This window comes from Littorina saxatilis, linkage group LG5 (assembly GCF_037325665.1).
Source record: "Littorina saxatilis isolate snail1 linkage group LG5, US_GU_Lsax_2.0, whole genome shotgun sequence".
NCBI classification, from domain to species: Eukaryota; Metazoa; Mollusca; class Gastropoda; order Littorinimorpha; family Littorinidae; genus Littorina; species Littorina saxatilis.
The window spans coordinates 9477573-9488565 of NC_090249.1; the positions used below are offsets into that span (position 1 = coordinate 9477573).

General features: G+C 38.6%; 1 long non-coding RNA gene across 1 annotated transcript; it reads left to right on the forward strand.

Moving 5' to 3' along the window:
• Nucleotides 1–5346: 5346 nt before the first annotated feature.
• Nucleotides 5347–9098, forward strand: LOC138966250 (uncharacterized). Its single transcript, XR_011455651.1, has 3 exons — nt 5347–5709; nt 6875–7049; nt 7469–9098. It is a non-coding gene; the product is annotated as an uncharacterized lncRNA (long non-coding RNA).
• Nucleotides 9099–10993: the final 1895 nt, after the last annotated feature.

Sequence of the window (10993 nt, forward strand, 5' to 3'; positions counted from 1 at the left end):
CAGAAAGATAAATAGCTCCTGATTCTAGCTCGAAAACGTCATTCAAACGGTTTTGTATTGAGCTATCATTATTTTGACGTTCTTGTCTGTCTTCCCTCCCGGCAATTTAGCAACCATTATAAACTCACGTAAAACAAATGAGTATGTACATTTGACAAAATCCTAAATGTGCAACACACTATTTCACTTTATTTTTGTTGGTGTTAGTCGAGAATACCACGTTAATTGTAAATCTGTACATAACTAAATTCCAACATTGTTGCACGAGTATTAGCGCTACGAGGTATGATCCAAACAAAATTATCAAATGCGATTTTTAACAAACACGTCACCGACGTGGCCCCATTTTGGGGTGGGAAATGTTTTGAATATATCTCAAAAAGTATTATCATTATACATTTGAAAAACAGATCAAAAGATAGTTTAAGGCTTCTCTAGCAACTTTGACTAATTTTCGAAACCAAAACAATAAAAACTAGCACACGCGATGACATTCTTAAAAATTGTCATAAAATGACTTCACACGGCGCGTTCCCAAATGGCATCAAAAACAATATGGCGGCATGTTCTGTTTGATTAAGGGTATTCAGCTGGTATTTCCTTGTTTTTACTACCTATTTTATTCATGTTTTTATTACTTAATTAGTGGAAGAATCTGTTGTAATGTATGTTTGATGGTGTATGCTTTTAATCAAGCGTTGCTGACTATGAATGTAGATGTAAATGCTTGTATAACTGTGTTTGAATTTTAAATGTGTCAAGCGCAAAGAGCATAATTGTAAAGTTATGATGTTGCGCTATATAAATGCTCATTTATTATTATTATTATTATTATTATGCAAGGGGAGTGAATAAGAGGCAAACGATGAATGGTATGAGTAACTATAATCATCTCTCATGGCATATGTACGGTGAAAAAGCCGTCAATTCCATTTTGAATTTCAGGCTTAGGTGAGCATTTTTTTTGGAATTGCCATATAAACTCTTAACATCTGTTTTCAAAACATATTTCCAAACCAAATATTTATCCAAACTAAAATCTGTTTGAAAAAGAACCGTTAGAGCTTGTTGATAGCGTTTAACCGCATGATCAACTCCTTAAAACAAAATATAATTAACGGCGGGAGATTTATTTCTCAGAGTCAACTTTGTGTGCAGACTCTCCTCGGTGTCCGAACACCCCCGTGTGTACACGCAAGCACAAAACCAAGTGCGCACGAAAAAATCCTGTAATCCATGTCAGAGTTCGGTGGGTTATAGAAACACGAAAATACCCAGCATGCTTCCTCCAAAAAACGGCGTATGGCTGCCTAAATGGCGGGGTAAAAAAACGGTCATACACGTAAAATTCCACTCGTGCAAAAAACACGAGTGTACGTGGGAGTTTCAGCCCACGAACGCAGAAGAAGAAGAAGAAGAAGAAGAAGAACACAATTTCTTGTAATTTTTAAAAACATCGAACCAAAATGGATTATGCACTTTCTGCATTAACACATTGGCAAATTCACCTCTTTCTTTTATACCTCGACAAAATGGACACAATGCATGCAAAATATTTGTAATCTTTCCATCATAAAATAGATTTCTCTTCAACCATGTCAATTTCATCGTCACGTCCCATAAAAAAGTAAACAAAGCAACATTCAAATCCACAAGAAAATGCATGTGCGGGTCTGGTAAATTCATAAATATGTGTGTGACTCTAGATATGACCATTGTTTTAATTACCGTGACTTTACCAAAGGGAGTCAAATTTCTTTTAGACCAGGAATTCAACATTTTGCGAATTTCAATTAACTTATTTTCATAATTTAACTGAACAATTTCATTAACATTCACAGAGAAAATAATGCCAAGAACTCTAAAGGTTGCAGGATTCCATGTCAAATTCAACTCTGGCATGAATCGCTTCTTTGGATATCTGAGTGATCCAATCCAAACCACCGAACTTTTCTCATAATTTATCTTCAACCCTGATAATAGTGCAAAATATTTTAAAATGTAGATACAAGCAACAAAGGATTCTCTTGAGCCATCGAGGAAAAAGGTAGTATCGTCAGCAAATTGTGACAAGAGTGTCTCTTCATCTGCTATCTTGATTCCCTTAATCTGTTCATTCTGGAGAACAATAATCGATAAAATTTCTGCACAAATAAGGTATAAATATGGCGACAGAGGATCTCCTTGTTTATGGACTGGGTGGTAACGCACTTGCGCTCGGAAGCGAGAGGTTGCGAGTTCGACCCTGGGTCAGGGCGTTAGCAATTTTCTACCCCCTTTCCTAACCTTGGTGGTGGGTTCAAGTGCTAGTCTTTCGGATGAGACGAAAAATCGAGGTCCCTTCGTGTACACTACATTGGGGTGTGCACGTTAAAGATCCCACGATTGACAAAAGGGTCTTTCCTGGCAAAATTGTATAGGCATAGATAAAAATGTCCACCAAAATACCCGTGTGACTTGGAATAATAGGCCGTGAAGAGTAGGATATGCGCCGAAATGGCTGCGATCAGCTCAGCGCAACTACTACCCCGCTCTTCTTGTCAATTTCACTGCCTTTGCCACGAGCGGTGGACTGACGATGCTACGAGTATACGTGACCCTCCACCACGAAATGAGTCGCATGTCACCTCGTGCGGTTCTGCGCTAGGCTTAATATAAGTCTGGGGAGTGTCTGGTAACAGTGTGAGGGGCACCTTAGTCACAGGCTTATAACTCAAACAGTTTTCGCTCTTTTCTAAAACGGGTTTCACCACTAGATATATAGAGCATAAAAAAAACTCTGTAGGAAAATGTAAAAATATGAATATCATGCAAAGGTGACATGCGACTCATTCCGTGGTGGAGGGTCACATTTATTTATTATTATTACGGTCTTGCTGAAAAAATGCAGTGCGTTCAGTTTCATTCTGTGAGTTCGACAGCTTGACTAAATTAATGTTGTATTTTCGCCTCAAGTTACGCGACTTGTTTTGTCTGTGTGTGTGTGTGTGTGTGTGTGTGTGTGTGTGGACTTTTCCGTCTGGTAGACACTCGTTTTGGTATGACTACACTGGAAGCTCCGATAGGGATTATGACGAGTACTTGGCCTGTTTTGTTTTATACGCAACGTGTAGCGGGCTGGGAAAAAAAGAATTCGGTGGCGCGGTAGAGCCGCCGGATAAATAGAATCTTTCCTATTTTTGACGCATGCAGTGTCATTGCAGCATGCAACCAACCAATCAGAACAATGTATTTCAAGGGGGACAATCTGTTCTTTTGTCAAAGAGGAATGCGTGTCTTTTCATGTCAAATTTTGTCAACGCTTGTTGAGTGGGAGAGTGGTAAGAATAAATGCTTACCAGGTGTTGCGCGTGTGTTTATGTCATGCATAGTCATCAGGACATTGTTACGTTTTAAACACAGTCATTTTAGTAAAAATAGCAGATACTGGTCACCAAAGATTTCAATCGCTGTGAGATCGCATCGATGCGTTCAACTTTATATCTCTTCAATTGTTAAGGATTTTCATTTGTCTTGTTGGTACATGGTGTAATGGATACAGCGTTGCGCTACGAAACCGGAGGTGAGTGGTTCGAACTCAACAAGATACCGTGTTTTTTTTTTGGTTTAAACATTTTTGTTGTTGAAAAGTACAATATAATTTTGACACATGCAATGGATATGATTCATTATTAATGTGACACATTTATTCTTTATTTGTTTTCAATTTCTCTGCATCTACCCCACGGAACAACTTATACATTTTAAACAAACACTATACAAGAACAATAATTCAAATTGTTCCAGAGAGTAGAAAGGTTACTGTTTCCGAAAATTGCAATCACTTTTCTAACGAAAAAATATCCGAATTATGTCAAAATGCTTGGTAGATATGCTCAATTTAACTTCATTTTTTCAAGTGTTCGTATAGTGCACTTTAAGGGAGATAACTTGCAAATTTTTAAAGGTCCTTGTCTACATTTGTATACAGAAATCAAGTCTATTACCTACACATATATGAACAATACGCCCCCCTTCGACCAGGAAGGATGAAGCCAGGGTAGCCGTGTGAAAATTCATGGTAGTAATCCAGAGTAGTAGGATATCCTTAATTTGAAAATGCCGAGGGCAAAACTCCTCTCAAATACCGTTCATTTCGTTCGTTTAAAAAACATTGTGGACAGCGCTCCAATACCCAGTGTCAAACTTCGTTGCTGTGATTGTGTGGGTGTGGCTGTCAGCATAGTGACATGAATTTGATTGGTCGATATTTATAGGCAAAGCACATGGTCTCTGCACATGGAAAACAAAACATTGGAAAACTAACACTTCCCCCAAATAAAAACTTTTTTTTACATAATTCTTTTTTCTATAACTTTTTTCCCCATGGTTTATTCATCATCTGACATAACTTTTTAGCGGAATCTAACCATAAGATTATTGAAAACAAGTCGCGTAAGGCGAAAAGACAACATTTAGTCAAGCTGTCGAACTCACGGAATGAAACTGAACGCAATGCAATTTTTCAGCAAGACCGTATACTCGTAGCATCGTCAGTCCACCGCTCGTGGCAAAGGCAGTGAAATTGACAAGAAGAGCGGGGTAGTAGCACGTTTTAACTTTCTGAGCGTGTTTTTAATCCAAACATATATCTATATGTTTTTGGAATCAGGAACCGACAAGGAATAAGATGAAAGTGTTTTTAAATTGATTTAGAAAATTTAATTCTGATGATAATTTTTATATTTTTAATTTTCAGAGCTTGTTTTTAATCCAAATATAACATATTTATATGTTTTTGGAATCAGAAAATGATGAAGAATAAGATGAACGTAAATTTGGATCGTTTTAAATTTTTTTTATTTTTTTTACAATTTTCAGATTTTTAATGACCAAAGTCATTAATTAATTTTCAAGCCACCAAGCTGAAATGCAATACCGAAGTCCGTCCTTTGTCGAAGATTGCTTGGCCAAAATTTCAATCAATTTGATTGAAAAATGAGGGTTCTTTCTTTCTTTATTTGGTTTTTAACGTCGTTTTCAACCGTTCAAGGTTATATCGCGACGGAAAAATGAGGGTGTGACAGTGCCGCCTCAACTTTTACAAAAAGCCGGATATGACGTCATCAAAGGTATTTATCGAAAAAAAGAAAAAATCGTCCGGGGATATCATTCCCAGGAACTCTCATGTCAAATTTCATAAAGATCGGTCCAGTAGTTTGGTCTGAATCGCTCTACACACACACACACGCACAGACACACACACATACACCACGACCCTCGTCTCGATTCCCCCTCTATCTTAAAACATTTAGTCAAAACTTGACTAAATGTAAAAAGCAAAAATGTAGACAGCCACCAGGAAAAGTCCAAGGTTTAGGGTCACTTTTGATATGTTGACCCTCTTAATTCATCAACCACAAATGCGTGTGTAAAAATGAACACAGAAATCCAAAAAGTATACTTTGACTCGTTTTTGGTTGTTCTGAATCGTTCCATCGCGCGCGCAGTCTTGGCTCATGACCTTGTGCACATACGTGTGCTACGTCACGAGCCTTGAACAACAAACATGGCCGGCTCAAGCAGTGAGGAAGACAAGTGGAATACGGACCGGTTTTCAGCCAGCCTGAGGTTTTAGCGTGCCCGTTTGAGCCTCTTCGTCGTCAAAATGCTGGCGAGGCCACAAGGAACTGCTTGAAACAGAGCCAGCATAAGCGGCAATACGAAATGGTATGTGATTCTCTTTGTTGTGATGTTGACACACTACTAGTCCGTAGTCGCTACCTCTTGCATGCTAGATCGAAGTCAGGTGTGTTTTTCACAGATCAGTTGATGTGCTTCCACAGATCTGTAAGCATGTAAAGATAATTGATTTATGCTATTATTTCAGGCATCTGGTGTTGTTTATTTTCCTATCTTTAATCAAGGATTTCGTCCTTGAACTGCCCAGTTTAGAATAAATGTTTCCACAGTGATGTTCACACGCGACTAAGCTATCCTTATTTTCTCTTGGAATTCTGAGTAATTCTTCAGTCACACAACGAAACATGTAGACAGCAAGTTAACATTGCGCAAAGCCAGTTTCTTGCGGACAAAACTGCAATTATCCTGGTATTTTTATTTGCGACAGTAAGACACTACATGACATCGACACCATTAAACAGTGAAACTTTTTGAAATGGCGGTGGGCTGCTTTCATGTGCTAATACTAATAGTGATCCTGACATTTTTCTTGCGAAACGGTCAAAGGGAAGTAATAAATGAATTTCGTTTGTTAAACGAGCACACGTGATTTCCGATCTCAAACTAGATCTGAAATCATAAGATTTTCTGAGCAGTGGCGAAACGCTGATGGCTAGTGATATCGCAAGCCGTTTTGGAAGCAAATAAGCACTGTCAGACATATGCCGAATAAAATTTGAGTTGAGTTGAGTTGAGTTGAGTTGAAACACGATTACAGCAGTTCAAACTTTTTGATCATTGATTTTTAGGAGTACGCAATATCGGACAGTCACACTACAAAAAGACAATGCGTTAGTGCATAGATCGGTATTCTCAAACGTCACGAACAGACAGTACGTTGCTACTATATTATTTTACTGTATTAACAAAACCTCACAGTCCCATTAAAAATGTGTGGTGTGTGCCGAAAAACAACCATATGAGATTCAGTCAGTGGGACCCTGAATCTACCTGGGGTTAAATCGGGTTATTGACTCTCATTGCATGAATTTTTAAACTGAATATACATTACATGTACTACTGTTCGTGTTGTTTTTGTGATCCAGTGCAATTTCTGTGTATACCTTAGAATCTCAAGGTAATTTTTGAACGGGGCATACAGATGATACATGTTGCCATGATCACAGAGTGATACGTGTATTTTGCTTATCAGGTGTCAGTGCAGAAACTCCAAGAGGGAACGAAATTCAAATATCTGGAAAACCTGGATGAGGAGATAGACAGCCTAACAGCACATCTTCCTATGTTTGCTCGGACATCTACTACCTTCAAACTGCATACTATGCGTACACACAGGAATATGGACGACTCAACCTTGATCAAAATGGGTAAGTAACACAACACAAACAGATGATTTCCATTATGATAGATTTATTTATCTGAAAGTAAAATTGACAACAGAGTGTACAATTTGTTTTCAAATACGAAAATATCACATTGGGTTAAAAAAAAAAAACACCATCATATATCATTAAAACTATTCTTTATTTCTAAACACATACATATCAGCATAGTTTATTCATGTAAACATCCTCATTTCGGTTCCCAGTCTATCTGAAATCAAGGTAAGATATGCCAACAAAAATAGCGATCACACAGTGCTTCAGCATGAATTTGAAAACCTGCTCTACGTCACATAGACACAGCATGTCTTATGATTCTATCCACCCTCTCCAAACGTTTTCTCTTGTACGAATGTCTTAAAAGCTCAAACTAAGCTGCTGTTTTATTCTGTCTTGCTTTGCAGGAAATACAGGCACGTCGCTTACCCATAACAGGCAGCTGGTGCGCTAGCGAGTGGGGTTTCTCGGCAGAAGCATCAGAGTACCATTACCAACCTGTGCAGTCAAAACAATCAGAAATACTTTCCCAAACGGATGAAGAGTGGGGTTCAAACTCCCTGAAATATACTTTTACAAATCGTGTGACTGTGTTGAACAGATTCCTGCATGGTTTGAAGATGATACTGGGTTGTCACGTGGTCCGGTACATGGTTCACGTTCTGCAACATTTTGTTCCAGACTTTTTTCACTGTTGGTCTACTCCTGCATCAGGTAGTCAGTCCATGAGCCGGTCAGCATAGCCTGTGTCCAGTATTGTCCGTTTGCCTGTTGCCTGAAACATGGTTGTTTGGAAGTAACTAACGATCTCTGCACACATTTTAACATGTGAATAATAACAGAAAAAGTTTGTCAAAAGTATACATAGTTTAATTTGCATTTACTTCAAGGCCAGACTTTCTTCTCGTTCATTATTTCTTCATAAAGATTCTGGAAATTAACAAAATGTTTCCCCTATCAAGGCCCCCTAACTTTTTTTTTTTAAATGCAGGTCGGTTTGTTGTCATCTGTGCATTACTACCTCTTGCCACCCGTGCGGTCATTGCCACCAGGTATCTCAACAATCAAACCGTCTATACAGGCTTAAAGGCACGTCCTTTTTCAAAACAGGATTGCTCACTACACAGATCTGCGAAGACTTTTACATAGAAAAAAAATCTATTGACTTGAACATATACCAGGAATAAACATCCTGACTGGTTTTTGGAGCTGGATTCTTTTAGGGAATGTTTTACACGTGTGGCGTTAAAGAAATTAATTCATAAAATTCTACATTCGCAAAGAGAGTACCCATACAGAGTGTTCAGTTCTGGTATTTTTCAAAACGGAAGGATGGCCATATCCCATGTAAAAGCCTGGTAAGATTTGAGATTTTGAACCCAATCGTTTACACGGGAAGGGCTGTCCATTTAAGAGGACGCATCCATGCCTGGATGAGAAATACACTGATAACACAGAAAAAGCACGAGTTTAACCTGCATATTCACAAAACTGGTTCAGAGGCCCGGTAAAGGGAACACATGTTAGTTATTTTAAGAGAACATCACGAAGACATAATTATTACATTAAAGCCTTTCTGCACGAATGTACATCTTCTATGAATTATATTCTAAAACGCCACATGTGTAATTCATTCCACACACAAAATCCAGCTCCAAGAAGCAGTGAGGCTGTTGATTATTGGTATGTGTTCAAGTCGACAGATGATTTTTCCTGTGTAAACTGAGCCTTGGCAGATCTGATATAGTGAGCAAAGACCTGCATTTTTTTAAATGTGTTCAGAGGCCTTGAAATGGTTAAACATTTTGTTTATTTAAAGTAGTCTTTATGAAGAAAAAATTAACAATAAGGAAGGCAAATGGGTTGAAATGCAAATTAGATTCCTTTTGACGAACTTTTTATGTTCTTCTTCACGTGTTACATTATGCGTACGTAGATCACAAGATATTTTCGAAAAAAATTCATAGATAAGCCAATCTGCAAACGGACAAAAATTCACAATATTTATGAAGCCAATAAATTTGACTCAAGAACAAAGCTTATGTGTTTGAGGTGATGTGCATGGGTATGAATGTTGAATGAGTCCGTCAAAGATACCCTCCATGTCGCCTTACAGTGGAACCTACCATTAAAATTATACCACCTTAAATTACCTTGCTCTTTCAAATGTACTGCTTAAAGTTAAACTTCTTGAACATGCAACTCTTGCTGTCTACCATAAAGACCATCAGGTCAACAACATACTCGTGAATGTTTCGTGATGGTCTATAATTAAAAATTTCAGAAAATACCCTTTTTTATATTTTTTATTCGGAAGCATACTAACTTTATTTGAAACTACTTCGACAGATATAGTTTTGCATGTTGACGGGAGGTGAGTTACGAAAGAAATTCAATCCATATGTCGCTCAGCACAGAAAGCATAAACGATTAACATGAGTAGAAATGAACTTGTACTTGTTTTCATAATGTATTATTTGGATGGTATCTGTCAAAGACACTTTCTCGTTTTTTGCAAAGCTAGAATAAGGCACTCATTTTCAAAACAAAAAAAACAAAAATCTTACGATGAATGGCACGTTGGTTTTCTCCTGTGGTGATTCTGGACGGAAGGAACAGGACTGGTCAACAGTTGCGTTGTGATCACGGAGAACCGGGAAATCTGGAATGGTCACGGTGTCTGTGTCTAGTGACCTGTTCTGACCAGTGGCCGTGAGTGATGATGAAAGGTCTGGAAGTAAAAGAAGAGAGAAAATGAGTGTGAGTATAAATCAATTCGAAAGTATGCTTCTGATCTATACAGTACACTGAACATTTAGACACCCTCTGGAAGTCGTCTGGATGTGTATCCATGTTGTAGCAATTAGACTGGTTTTGCGTCTCTCAGTCAATGCAGAAAGATTAATTCCCTGCACAATTCGTAATCTTCTTGTCTCTAGCATGCAGGTGTCTGTTTACCTTACCGGTTGCACATCCACCAAAAGTTTAGATCTGGTAAAAATAGCATTAAACCATGATTCCAGCAAACGCTGCCAATTTCATGAATTGATATCAGGGGATAGTTTGTGACTGAATGGAATAGATAACGTGACACACGCATTGTCTTACGTGTCCACAGCTCAGACCGTTCTGTAACTCTGTAGATCTAGCCTGTGGCGCATCTGTACTCCAGCGAATATCACCCGGACCCAGACACACTGTTCTGCACCAATTCGTATTCTCTGCGCAGCAAAACAATGTTTACGTATGCATGAAAATAAAAGCATGTACTCTGACCTTCAACGCATTCCTTCTTGTGAGATAATCCGCTGTTCGTATGTCGCCTCGGAGTTTCGATGGCTCGTCGTAATACTGCCCTCTCCGGACTTTTATGAAGGGAAGACACTGCCAGTGGTCAACACATTTGTTTCAGGGATGAAACGCCAACTTTTGTGCTGCAGAAAAATGGCGAAATCTGTGTCCAGAAAGTGCCCGACACTTTGAAATCTGCACGCTTGTGCTGCACACATCTCTTCCATTTCCACAAGAGACTCAGAGTTTTATGAGGGAAAGTGTGCTATGAAATGCCTGGGGACATTGACGAGTTGTTGCAGTTTGCGGCTGCTCTCCACCGAGGCATTCTTTTCGGGCATACAGTGGTGACTTTTCTGTGTGAAAATCAAGCTGGTACTAGTGGTAGAATCAACACAATAACTTGTGACGTCACAGTGCACCGACGTCACAGTGCACCGAAAACCACGTGACCACTACTTGACCCCAGGCGACTTGTCTTGGTTAGCCCCGCAACACTAAATCTTCAACTACAACAACAACAATTTTTTTTCAATTTTTAAAATATTTTTCCAGAGATGTTTGTAACATTTGGCATTCGATTTTCAAGTTTTTGGAGATACTTAAAAACCTTGGACTTTTTCTTTAATGTCAACTCGAAA